At 38.5% G+C, this 10,877-nt stretch overlaps 2 pseudogenes; one reads left to right on the top strand and one right to left on the bottom strand.

Moving 5' to 3' along the window:
- Positions 1–733: 733 nt before the first annotated feature.
- Positions 734–10,742, bottom strand: LOC132653664 (developmental pluripotency-associated protein 2-like; annotated as a pseudogene).
- On the top strand, positions 2,932–3,346 carry LOC110562347 (large ribosomal subunit protein eL32-like; annotated as a pseudogene).
- Positions 10,743–10,877: the final 135 nt, after the last annotated feature.

The raw sequence follows: 10,877 nt of genomic DNA, 5'->3' as shown, positions 1-10,877 counted from the left end.
TGAGTGGATTCCTAAATATTGATCATATTTTTAAAAATGAGTGCATCGTGAGAAACTGAGTAAAATGAGTAGCAAAAAGACATTTGAACCTTCCACTTTTTAACTTTCTGTCCTGAACTCAGGATGGAATTAAGTAGGGAAATACATTACATTGAACAGAACTTCTACTTTGGGCAGGCTCTCTCTCTTCCACTCCATTCATAAAGTTAAGGCCATGAATTTGGTTGCTGTAACTGGGGCAAAACAGTAACAATGCTAGCTCCAAACAGGATTATTAGTCACATAAGTCAATATATTGAGGGTAACTGGAGCCTGATCTTTTACTATCAGACAAGGAAGCTACACATAGGGACAAGGAAAAATAAACCCTGTGTTGTGACTATAATCGAAGGAATGAGTGTAGACTTTTTTTTACCTGAGTTCGGGAGTCTAGAGGCAGGCAGATAGATGTGTCTATTTGTACACGTGCATATGTATGTGTATCACATATATAAATGTATTTCTTGGTCTGCCAAGAAAGCCTAAAATCAGTGACACCCAATAACAATGAACACCAAGATCATGGCTTACAAATATCATTCTTCACTAAAAGGAAGCAGAGCTGTGTTAAGAATGATTCCCAGGTTGTACCAAGAATGGGACTGGTGACCCCACAGCCTCTTCTTGTATTAGAAAGTAAGTCCTCAAAGAATAATGGTGAAATGCAAAGAAGGAAAAACTTATCAAAATGACATTTTAAAGTTCTTAAAGCCTTTTATTTTGCAAATTATCAATTTAAAACTACTTCACATGTATTTTTTTAAAGTATATTGTCCTCATAAACTGGAAATTAAAAATAATATTGCCACCCATTTGCTGTACTGAAGAAGTTCCAACTTCTTTAATAACAAAGAATCACATGTAAAAGGAAAGATTTAATTTCCATAAATAAGTAAGCAGTCAGCATTCACCTTGGGAAAGAGCTGTGTAAAGAACATTAGTAACTCAATCTAGATGGAGCAAGAGTATTATCTAGGATCTCTAACGCTTTTCAATTAAAAAAAAATAATAAGGCAGCTCTTCCTGTCAGACAACAGATCACAAAGCTCAGTGTGTGTGTGTGTGGGGGGGGGTGACCATGTCTGACCTACTGACAGCTAGCTAGCCAAGTGACTCATGGTTTCTACTGCTGTGATGAACACCATGCCCAAAGCAACTTGGGGAGGAAAGGGTTTATTTGGCTTACATTTCCAAATCACTGTTCATCATCTAAGGAAGCGAGGGTAGGAACTCAAACAGGGCAAGAACCTGGAGGCAGGAGCTGGTGCACAGGCCATGGAGGAGTGCTGCTTGTTCCTCCTAGCTTGCTCAGCCTGTTTTCTTATAGAACCAAAACCATCAACCCAGGGGTGGCAACACCCACAATGGACAGGGCCTTCCCCCATCAATCACCAATTAAGAAATGTCATACAGGTTTGCTTACAGCCTGATCTTATGAAGGCATTTATTTTTACTTTCTTACAGGCATACTGCTAGGTAAAAGCCAATCTGAAAGGTAGCTTTCTAATGTATAGTATTCTAGACACATGTCAACATCCACAGAATGTCTAGTACAAGCAATGAACTCTACCCTATAGTCAATAATATATCAACACATGGTTCAGGCATGTAATCCCAAAACTTAGGAGGATTAGCCCAAGTTATAGCTAGCCTGGTCTACATAGAAATCCTAGGCCAGTTACAGTTAATACATGATAAAGCCTTACTTAAAAAAAAAAAAAATGAAAGATTACTTCTACTTTCCTAATTTGAAACTTCTCCCCAACAACAAAAATTTACGAAAAAAAAAAAAAAGTACAGCAAAACAAACCCACTGAAACAAAATAATTTCCTAGATAGCTAGCCATTTAAAACGTCCAACACAAACTCATGAGGAAATGTTAGGATTCAGTAGGGTGTTATTAGTAGGTTGCCGATTTGTGTGTAGACTCCACACTGTACCAAGACAGGAGAACTAACTTCAGAAGACTGATGTCCACGTATTTTTTTAGCCATTATAGGGGACAGAAAATGCTTCTCTTTGCTTCTTCCATTCCCTTCAGATCACAATAAAACCTTGATGCTGTCTAAGGTGTCATATTTAGGGTAGCGTATTGTAGTTCTTTGCACAGTAAAGTTTGTAAAGTTTGTCGTGATATTCTTATTGCTTCGAACACATTCAGGGCATAGCATATTATCTTCCATTCCTGGGGATGGAAAAACACAGGCTGGTAAAAGGAAATTATCCTTGGGGAGTGTCTAGAACACAGGAATGACCAGTGTGAAACTGAAGGCAAACCTAGTCTTTCCTGTTGGCAGGGAGGAATGTGCCGTGGACAACATACCATCTGCATCCAAAGTCTTGTGGCAGAAAGGCCCCTACAGAAGGGAGAAGAGGACAACGATTCACAGCCTTAAAATGAACAGCTCTCATCGCAGTTCTTCCCCAGACTGCAAACAGGGACTCTGAGCAGATGTCACAACTTCCACTATACAGCTCTTCTTTTGCTTCCTACTCTTGCAGTCCTCTGGTGGCTAAAACGTGGGCTTCTTGGGAACCAGCTTCATTTTGGTCTCAAGAGATATGTTAGGAATTTGACATTTTTGTTTAGAATATGAATAGCTCAACCTCAACGTTCTTGCCATCCATACTCAAATTACGGTGACAACACCAGTCCCGAAGACTGTTCCGGGACACATCATTAATAGAAAGGGGTCTCTGGTCTGGATTTCTTGAGGGTTTGATTTGCTCAGAAGGAGGCAGAGGGGGAGCAGGCAGTATGAAGCCTATGGTTGAAGAAACATTCAATACAATAGGATGTTCTGTGGTGGGCTCCTCGGTAGCTGGGACTGGCATTAAAACCACACTTTCCTCATTGGATTCTTCCTCAAAGTAGTTCTTGTCTTTTCTTCCTCGGTGCTACCTACAAGGTGGCTGCCCTCTGGCCTCTGGTAAAGTCCAAGTTTTTTAAAAAGAGGGTCAAGAAGTTCATCAGGCACCAGTCAGACAGATATGTCAAAATTAAGTGAAACTGCCAGAAACCCAGAGATATCGACAACAGAGTTCGAAGAAGATTCAAGAGCCAGATCCTGATGCCCAACATTGATTACAGAAGCAACAAGAAAATCAAGTACATGCTGCCTAGTGGTTTCCAGAAGTTTTGGGTCCACAATATTACGATGCTGGATATGCAACAGATCTTACTGTGCTGAGATTGCTCACAGTATTTCCTCCAAAAACAGAAAAGCCATTGTAGAAAGAACAGCACAGGTGGCCATCAGAGTCACCAATCCCAACACCAGGATGCACAGTGAAGAAAATGAGTAGGTAGCTTGTGTCTGTTTTATTTGTGTTTAAAATAAAACTACGAAAACTGAAAAAAGGAAAAAAAAATGGTACTTCTTATTATAAATGTCCTGGTTAGAGTGTGACATTTTCAGGCAGGCTTGGAAGAAGACAAAGGCAGCAAAGATATGGATGCCTGTAGCTTAAGTGCTGTTAACCTGGAGGCATTTTAAAAAAAAAAAAACAAAAAAAAAAAAAACAAAAAACTGAGGTTTCCTCCAGTAAGAAAACTTTAGCTTGTGTCATCTTGACACAAAACTAGCCAGCACACCAAGGTATAAGCTATTACACACATAACTTATATCCAGTTTTCCTTGCCTGAATTTCTTTCTTTGAAATTATCGTATTTAGATTATCAAGTTAAATATTTTATTTTAGAAAATATTAGCACTAGCAGTTTTCAATAACAATAAAAGTAAGAAGCAACCCAGGGTCAAAAATATAACTGAGTGATTGCTTGCCTTGGTTTCAATCACATTCAATTACATTAAATATTCTGATCCACAGTCTCTCTCTCCTAAACATATTAATTGCCCTGTTTTTAATTATCTCCATTTTCCTATTAAATTAGGATAATTATTCTTAGCTTCACAGATAGCCAGTCATTCTGTGCACTATACACCCCAGGATCATGGCTGATCCCTGGCTCTTTAGTGCTAAAGTCCATAGAATTAGCCACTATATAAGATTCTGTGCCATGCTTCAAAATTTGTTGGTACCCTCTATACTCTGGTTATGGTAATAATTTAGGAACAAAACCCTACCACCCTAAGTCCTACCACCTTACCAATTGCAAAACAACTTAAAGTAGCTAAACACAGAACAAAGGAAAAGAAAAACTGCTCTGCAAGCGAGATGTGTTGGGTCATATTTCTGTCACCATATTGCTGAACGCCCTGGAATGTCTCACTGCTGGGGCAAACTGGTGTTTTGATACTTTGGTTAAGAGAAAGGTGGAAGGGGTTGCTTAGAGTCTAAAACAAATACTTATTTTAACTGCTTCCTTTATGCTTTTAATTAGGATTTCTAGACGTAATTATATTTTGTTCTCAGTTGAACTTTTAAAAGTGACAAATATAGGGCTGGAAAGATGGTCTAGTAGTTACAGTACTTGTTTGTTCACTTTTTTGGTTTTAAGACAAGGTGTCCCCCACATCCCTAACCAGTGCTGGTATTAAAGGCATGCACCACCACATATGGCACAAGAGCACACTTATTTTTGCAAAGGACCCAGGTTCTGTTTTCAGTTTCCCACATGGGTACCCAGGGCACCAGGAATGTACATGGATGCAAGCAAACATTTGAACACAAAGAAAATCTTAAAAAAAAAAATTAAATAGCTATTTCTGAATAGTATCTATAAAAATAAACTAAGATTGTCCAAGAGCCAGGATTACACAAAAGGAAATCATCCAATCTCAAACTCCAGGTCTGGGCCCAGGAGTTTGCAGTCTTCCTTGTATGGATACACAGCAGACAATCACGGAGCAACATGCCCTCACACACTCCCTGACAGATCTGCTGGAACTGTGGTCATCTCTTTCACAAAGGAAATGCTATCAGTACACACTAAGATCTAGGTACATTATTATAGGCATGCTGCTGACTTCCAATTATGAAAAGAACTACATTCGCAATTGTGTCAACCGTTATTACGAACACATCACCAGTAGCTACAGATATATTTGTGACTATACTAAGTTAAATTCGATTGGTGCTTCCTTTTAGGGTTATTGGCATTTTCCCTATCTTCTTAGAGTTTTACCTTTTTGTATTTTACCTAGATCCATAGCACAGGAAATCCAAGACAGGTAGTAGAAGCAAAGAATTGTTAGAAATCACTCTCCCTCATGATTTATTAGAAATCATACTAATAAAGCCTGGGCCTTTTCCCTCCTCAGCTGCAAGGGGTGATAACTACTCTAGGAAACAGAGCTCAGGTTGCCAGTTGTGAAGACCTTTTCTCTCTGAGTTCAGGACATCTACAGCTCTACAGCTATATAGTAAGGAGCTCCACCCTACCCACCCCCACAAAAAAGATGTTTTCTGCTACCAGAATCCCACACACAGCAAAGAAAAAAACAGCCGCACACTGATCTCTCATGTTAAATTGCTATATGCACACTGGGCCTGTCTAAGACCACATAGACTCTAGTAGCACCCACAAAAGATTTTGACTTATCAATAAGCTTTTGTCCTAAATTACATTTGTTGACTGTAAATACGATACTCTTGAAGTTCCCACTGAAACAGAGAGCAAGCACTGAGTACATGGGAGGTGTAATCTGTTTACAGATCATGGGGGAGAGAACAGGTATAAGGTCAATATTATTTCTGTGGTTCATCGCCTTTTAAGAATGACTGAAAACCTAGTTCTGAAACTCTTCTGAATTACTCCATGGGAAGGACAGAATTCCAGTCTTGTGCTGCCACATGTCCCACGTCCAATGCCTGCTGCCTTTCATCCTGATTCAGAACTCCTCAAGCTGATGTGGCGCAGTACCTTACACACACATCAAGGTTACTGGCCACTGTCTCTCATGCCCTATGTAAGAAATGGGTAATTTGTCAAAAGCTCTGAGTCCTCAGTCCCTTTTACCATCCCAGACATAGGCCCAGCAGAGCTCACCCTAGAGTGATGAGTGTATCCTAAATCTGTGTGCACTTCAAGCTGAACTACTCATTCCAGTTACTCACGGTGATGTACTGCAAAGAAGCCATAGTGGGGAGGCTTAAGTGGGGAGAGGGGGTTCCTAAAACCTTTACTCACTTGAATGCAAGATGAGAGCTAAAACTATTTAAATGGTAACTATGACATACAGAGAATCCAAAACTCACAAGTGGTAACTATTCAGTATAATAACTAGACAGATAGTGATTGATAACAGATGTAGTTTCATATCTTGCCCTCTGTGAATCATAAACCCATCCTAACAGAAGTCTGAGAAGCACAAGATATGCTTTGTGGAAATCGCCTAGCCCTTCACCCTTAGTCCTGTACTCTCCTGACACATGCTTTCCTGGAGTTTCCTCAGTCTCTAACATGAACAAAGACTGTAAACCCTTCTGCCCACCCTTTAGATCTGGGGATCACAGAAGTCAAGCTGTATCTTATGATTATTCAGTAAATTTTCAAAACACCATTGAGACTGCCAAGGCCCTGCTCTTGCTCAAGATAGCAATGAAAAACTGGCTCTTCAACCTAGAAACAGGTCTCCCGCCCAGAGCCTCATTCCATGGACAGGAAGGACTCTTAGCAGGTGGGGAACATTATCATCCAGACCACCTGGCACTCGATGAACTAACTCATCCACTCCTAAGACAGCTACTGTGTATTCCTTGTATTTGGGGTCTGTTCTTATGTTATCTGCAAATAATGCAATGGACAGGTTGATGTCATTTCCTAGCTATCTTTGGTTCCTCTGTGTGGTTGAACACTAAATGAACCAGAATTAAGCAGTAACAATGATGACCCTAAAGATAAACAAGTACTTAACCACATTCAGCAACTGCTATTTAATCACTACCACAAACACATAAAACGACTTATCCCTGTCTCCTGGGTAAGAAAATGAAGTTTAAAATATCTATATAACTTAAGTAGTCATAGATGATTTTAATCTAAAGTCAACTCAAGTAATGCTTTTAACCCTAGTTAAAAGGGCTTCGACCCTTCACTGCTCATTCCTTAAGCCTAGATTTCAGTGAATCTGAATTTCTCGCCTCAGTTCTCCTATAGCCTATCATCCCGAATTGAAAAAAAACACCAAACTATTATTAAAACTATCTATGAAGACTTTTGCCTCCAATCACCTCTGACCATCCTAGCCATACTGTGTTCCCAGAGGGATGCCTTGGGAAACAGGATCTGAGATGGAGATCAGCACTCTGGAAGCTGGTTGGGAAATATTCTTAGGGAGCTGGGCTAAGATGAGGAAACCTGAAGTAAGATGTAGTGCCAACGAAGGTTCAGCCAACCCATGAGGATTTCTGGTCCTTCCAAATTGGGGGGAAGTGCAGCAAGGCCATTACTTCCATACCAACCAGGCCTTGAATCTGGGGTGCTCTGGGAAAGAAGGAAATACTATGCAAACCACTTCTAGGCAGATGTACATCCTAAAGAAGCTGTTCTCTAAAGAGCATGCCAGCAGCACTCCTAGCTCTCGGCAGGGGAATGTTAAAGCCTACATTCATAAAGAGGAACTCAACTCTTTCTTGCTGTTTGTGTGAGCTACTGTCCCTAACAAAAGCACATACACATGCTAGTATAAAAGCATCAACACTCACCAATGTCTTTAAGAATTTTCTTTACAGAGATGCTACAAAATGCTTGTTATAATCTAAAAAGAGAAAACTAGGCTGCTGAGATAAAAGCTGATTTACATTGCTTTTATTACCTATGTCTAAAGGGCTTTCTGGGCACAGGTTTTCTCTTATGCACCCAAGAGTTCAAATTGGCCTTCTATAGTTCTGACTCATTACCCCTTAACTACTTAAATGTTCTCAAGCTTCCCTTAGGATTTGAAGATTGCCATGTGTTCAAAGAATACAGGTAACCTGCAATCCTTTCAACACTTTCTTCTTCCTTAGATTTCTATGAATTGCACAGTGGTTTTGATAGTACAGCAGTCACTCATGACTGCTTCTACAGTGCCAGCCAGGAGGTATATGTCTGACACACTTGGGTGCTTTTCTGGTTGTTGTTTTGATGCTAGAAAACATTTATACACACACACACATTTTTTAAATTTAAGACTCTAGTATCTACTTCTGTTCAAATGGTACTTTAGCACTTACAATGAAAGCTGTTCTATATTACTAATAGCTAAGAATTAGTTACTATGCATTAGATAACAGTATGCCATTTATTCTCCATAATCTTCTAGTTTTCACCAAAAGTTCAGAATCATTAAGAAATTTGCTTGGAATCATGAACTTTCAATGTTCCTAATATGAAGAAAAATAATTACCACATAGCTTAAAACACAATGCTCTCATTCATATAAATGCACTGTTTCTCAATTCTAAGAGTAGGCTTAGTTGGAGACGAATTTGAAATTAGTTTACATTTACCTAGTTAAGTCAATACTTGATGGGCTTAAGAGTTTTTCATTGCATCCATAGTAAAAGCAGGTATTCATGATGACTGTGCAGCCACAGGTACAGCCAGTCTGGAGCAGAGCAGCACCTACAGGCAGCAAGTTTAAATATAACGCAATACATTCAGTTCCCTTAAAAATGATCAATAACCATTAACAATCACAGAAAACCTGGCCCTAAAGATAACAGAAATCAATTCCTTACATATTAGGGCATTGAATCACAAATATAAACAACCTATAGCAATTACATTTTATCTTAAACAACTTGGGAAGCATCATGCATCTGTGGAACTTATTAATGCAACAGTTCCCTTAAGATGTCACTATTTTCTTAATTCAGTTAATGAACTAGAAAACCATGCATTTTTACCACCTCTCACTTTAACTGTGAAATCACTTAAATCGCAAGAAGACTTGTGAATGCCTATTTGAAAGCCCCTATTTGGGGCATTAATAGGACTCTGGGAGGTAGTTATTCATACAACATTCTGACTTTATAAAATGGTTTCTATTGCATGAAAGGAAAGTATCAAATACATACAAACTTTGCAGTTATAAGTGAACAAATAAGGGGATTCATTTCATAAAATGCAAATATTATTAGAGCGCATTTACTAAATATCCTCAGTCAAGTCTCTAAAGTATTCTTAAGGAAACCTGAAGTTGATTCACTATATAACATAGCCACATAGCCAGTACTTCAAGAGACAGGGTTCTTCCCTGAGAAATAGCAAGTTATTTACCAAAAAAAAAAAAAAAAAAAGTCTATTCTCAGGAGACTGAGGTATTAAGAAATTAAGATGTATTTATACAGCAAAGTGGTAGTAATGAAAATGCACAACTAAAAGTACAATTCTTTTTTAGCATATAAAAATACTGATAAACTGATTTTTAATATAAACATATTGATATTTCACCACACGCCCTATAGTGTATTTTTTTAATGTATTAGAAAGCACATATCAGTGCTTCAACTTTTGTCACACAAAAATTAATCACTAGCTGGGCATGGCAGTGCACACCTTTAATCCCAGCACTCAGGGAAGCAGAGGCAGGCTGATCACTGTGAGTTTGAGGCCAGCATGGTCTACAAAGTGAGTCCATAACAGCAAGGCTACACACAGAGAAACCATGTCTCAAAACAAACAAGCAAAACCCAAGCTGCTGACCCAGCAGGCTGAGAGCTCACGAAAGGCTGTAGCACGCCAAGTGATCTTCTGTGAGGTGTCATGTTCACTGCTGCCTTTTAATGAAGCACAGCTAACCAAACGACCAGTGAGGATTAAGTGATGCCCCATGAAAACAGACATACTAACTTGTTGGAATTAACATTTGCCTTTAGCCTCATCTGCTTTTAAAAAAGTTTAGGTATGACATTTCTCTATGATCCAGGTTGACTACCAATGAAATGAGACCTATTTTATTCAGAAAGGCAAGTATTTCAAATTAATCTAAATAAACCATTGGTCTAATGCTACAGTTGTTAAAGCTAAAAGGTGTCAACAGTCTCAGAATCTGGTCTCTGGCACTCATCCTTATATAAGTTGTTTTTGGTTTTGGTTTTTTTTTTTTTTTTTTTTTCTTTTTTAAACACTGAAGCAGAGCAGGATCTCATGGCTTTTGACCAATTCTTGTGAGAAAATTAAACTGGTAGTTACATATGCTTTTTATATTTGTCCTATATGCTGAGAATTTTTTAAACTGTTTTTAAGCTATTTATAAAATAAATCATCAAGGTCTGGACACCAATTGTCTCCCATTTCTCGTTCTCATTTACACTGAGTTTATGAAGCATTCAGATCCAAGTACAACATGAACTCAGTCAGAGACTTTACACTGTGACAAAGAACAAAACTGTTAATGCAAGTTTCACACTACTGTAAAGAACAAGATATTCAGGAGAGGTGATAAAAACTTAGCAGCCACAATTCAGAGCTCATCTCATCCTCTCACTGATACTCAGTACTGCAAACATAAAAGCATATAAAACTACCAATTTCAGTTTCTCACAAGAATTGGTCAGAAGTCCATTAGATCCTGCTCTACTTCAGTGTTTACAAAAGGAAAAAATACTACTTATACAAGAAGGCACTGCACAAATAATAAAGATAGAAACTGTCTTATGAATAAATTGCTAGGAATGAGAACAAAGAGTAAACTACTTTCAGTTAATGAATGCTTAAAAAATGTTCTCCCTGGAACTGCTATATCAGCTGACTAACTTGAGCACATTTAGCAATCAAGTTTGTAATTTTATTTTCAATTTTACTTTGTCAGAATGCAAAGTAGACAGATAACTTTATCATTCCTTCCAAATAACTCTTGATTGAGGGCAGTGAGAAGCTGGAGAGGTTGCTTTTTTGTTTATCTGAGAACAAATTATAAAATGCACACAGCTGTATCTTAAAGAA

The sequence above is a fragment of the Meriones unguiculatus genome, chromosome 4, assembly GCF_030254825.1.
Source record: "Meriones unguiculatus strain TT.TT164.6M chromosome 4, Bangor_MerUng_6.1, whole genome shotgun sequence".
Classification (NCBI taxonomy): Eukaryota; Metazoa; Chordata; class Mammalia; order Rodentia; family Muridae; genus Meriones; species Meriones unguiculatus.
Note: the sequence above shows the minus strand (reverse complement) of the source record. Positions and strands in the feature narration are given on the sequence as shown.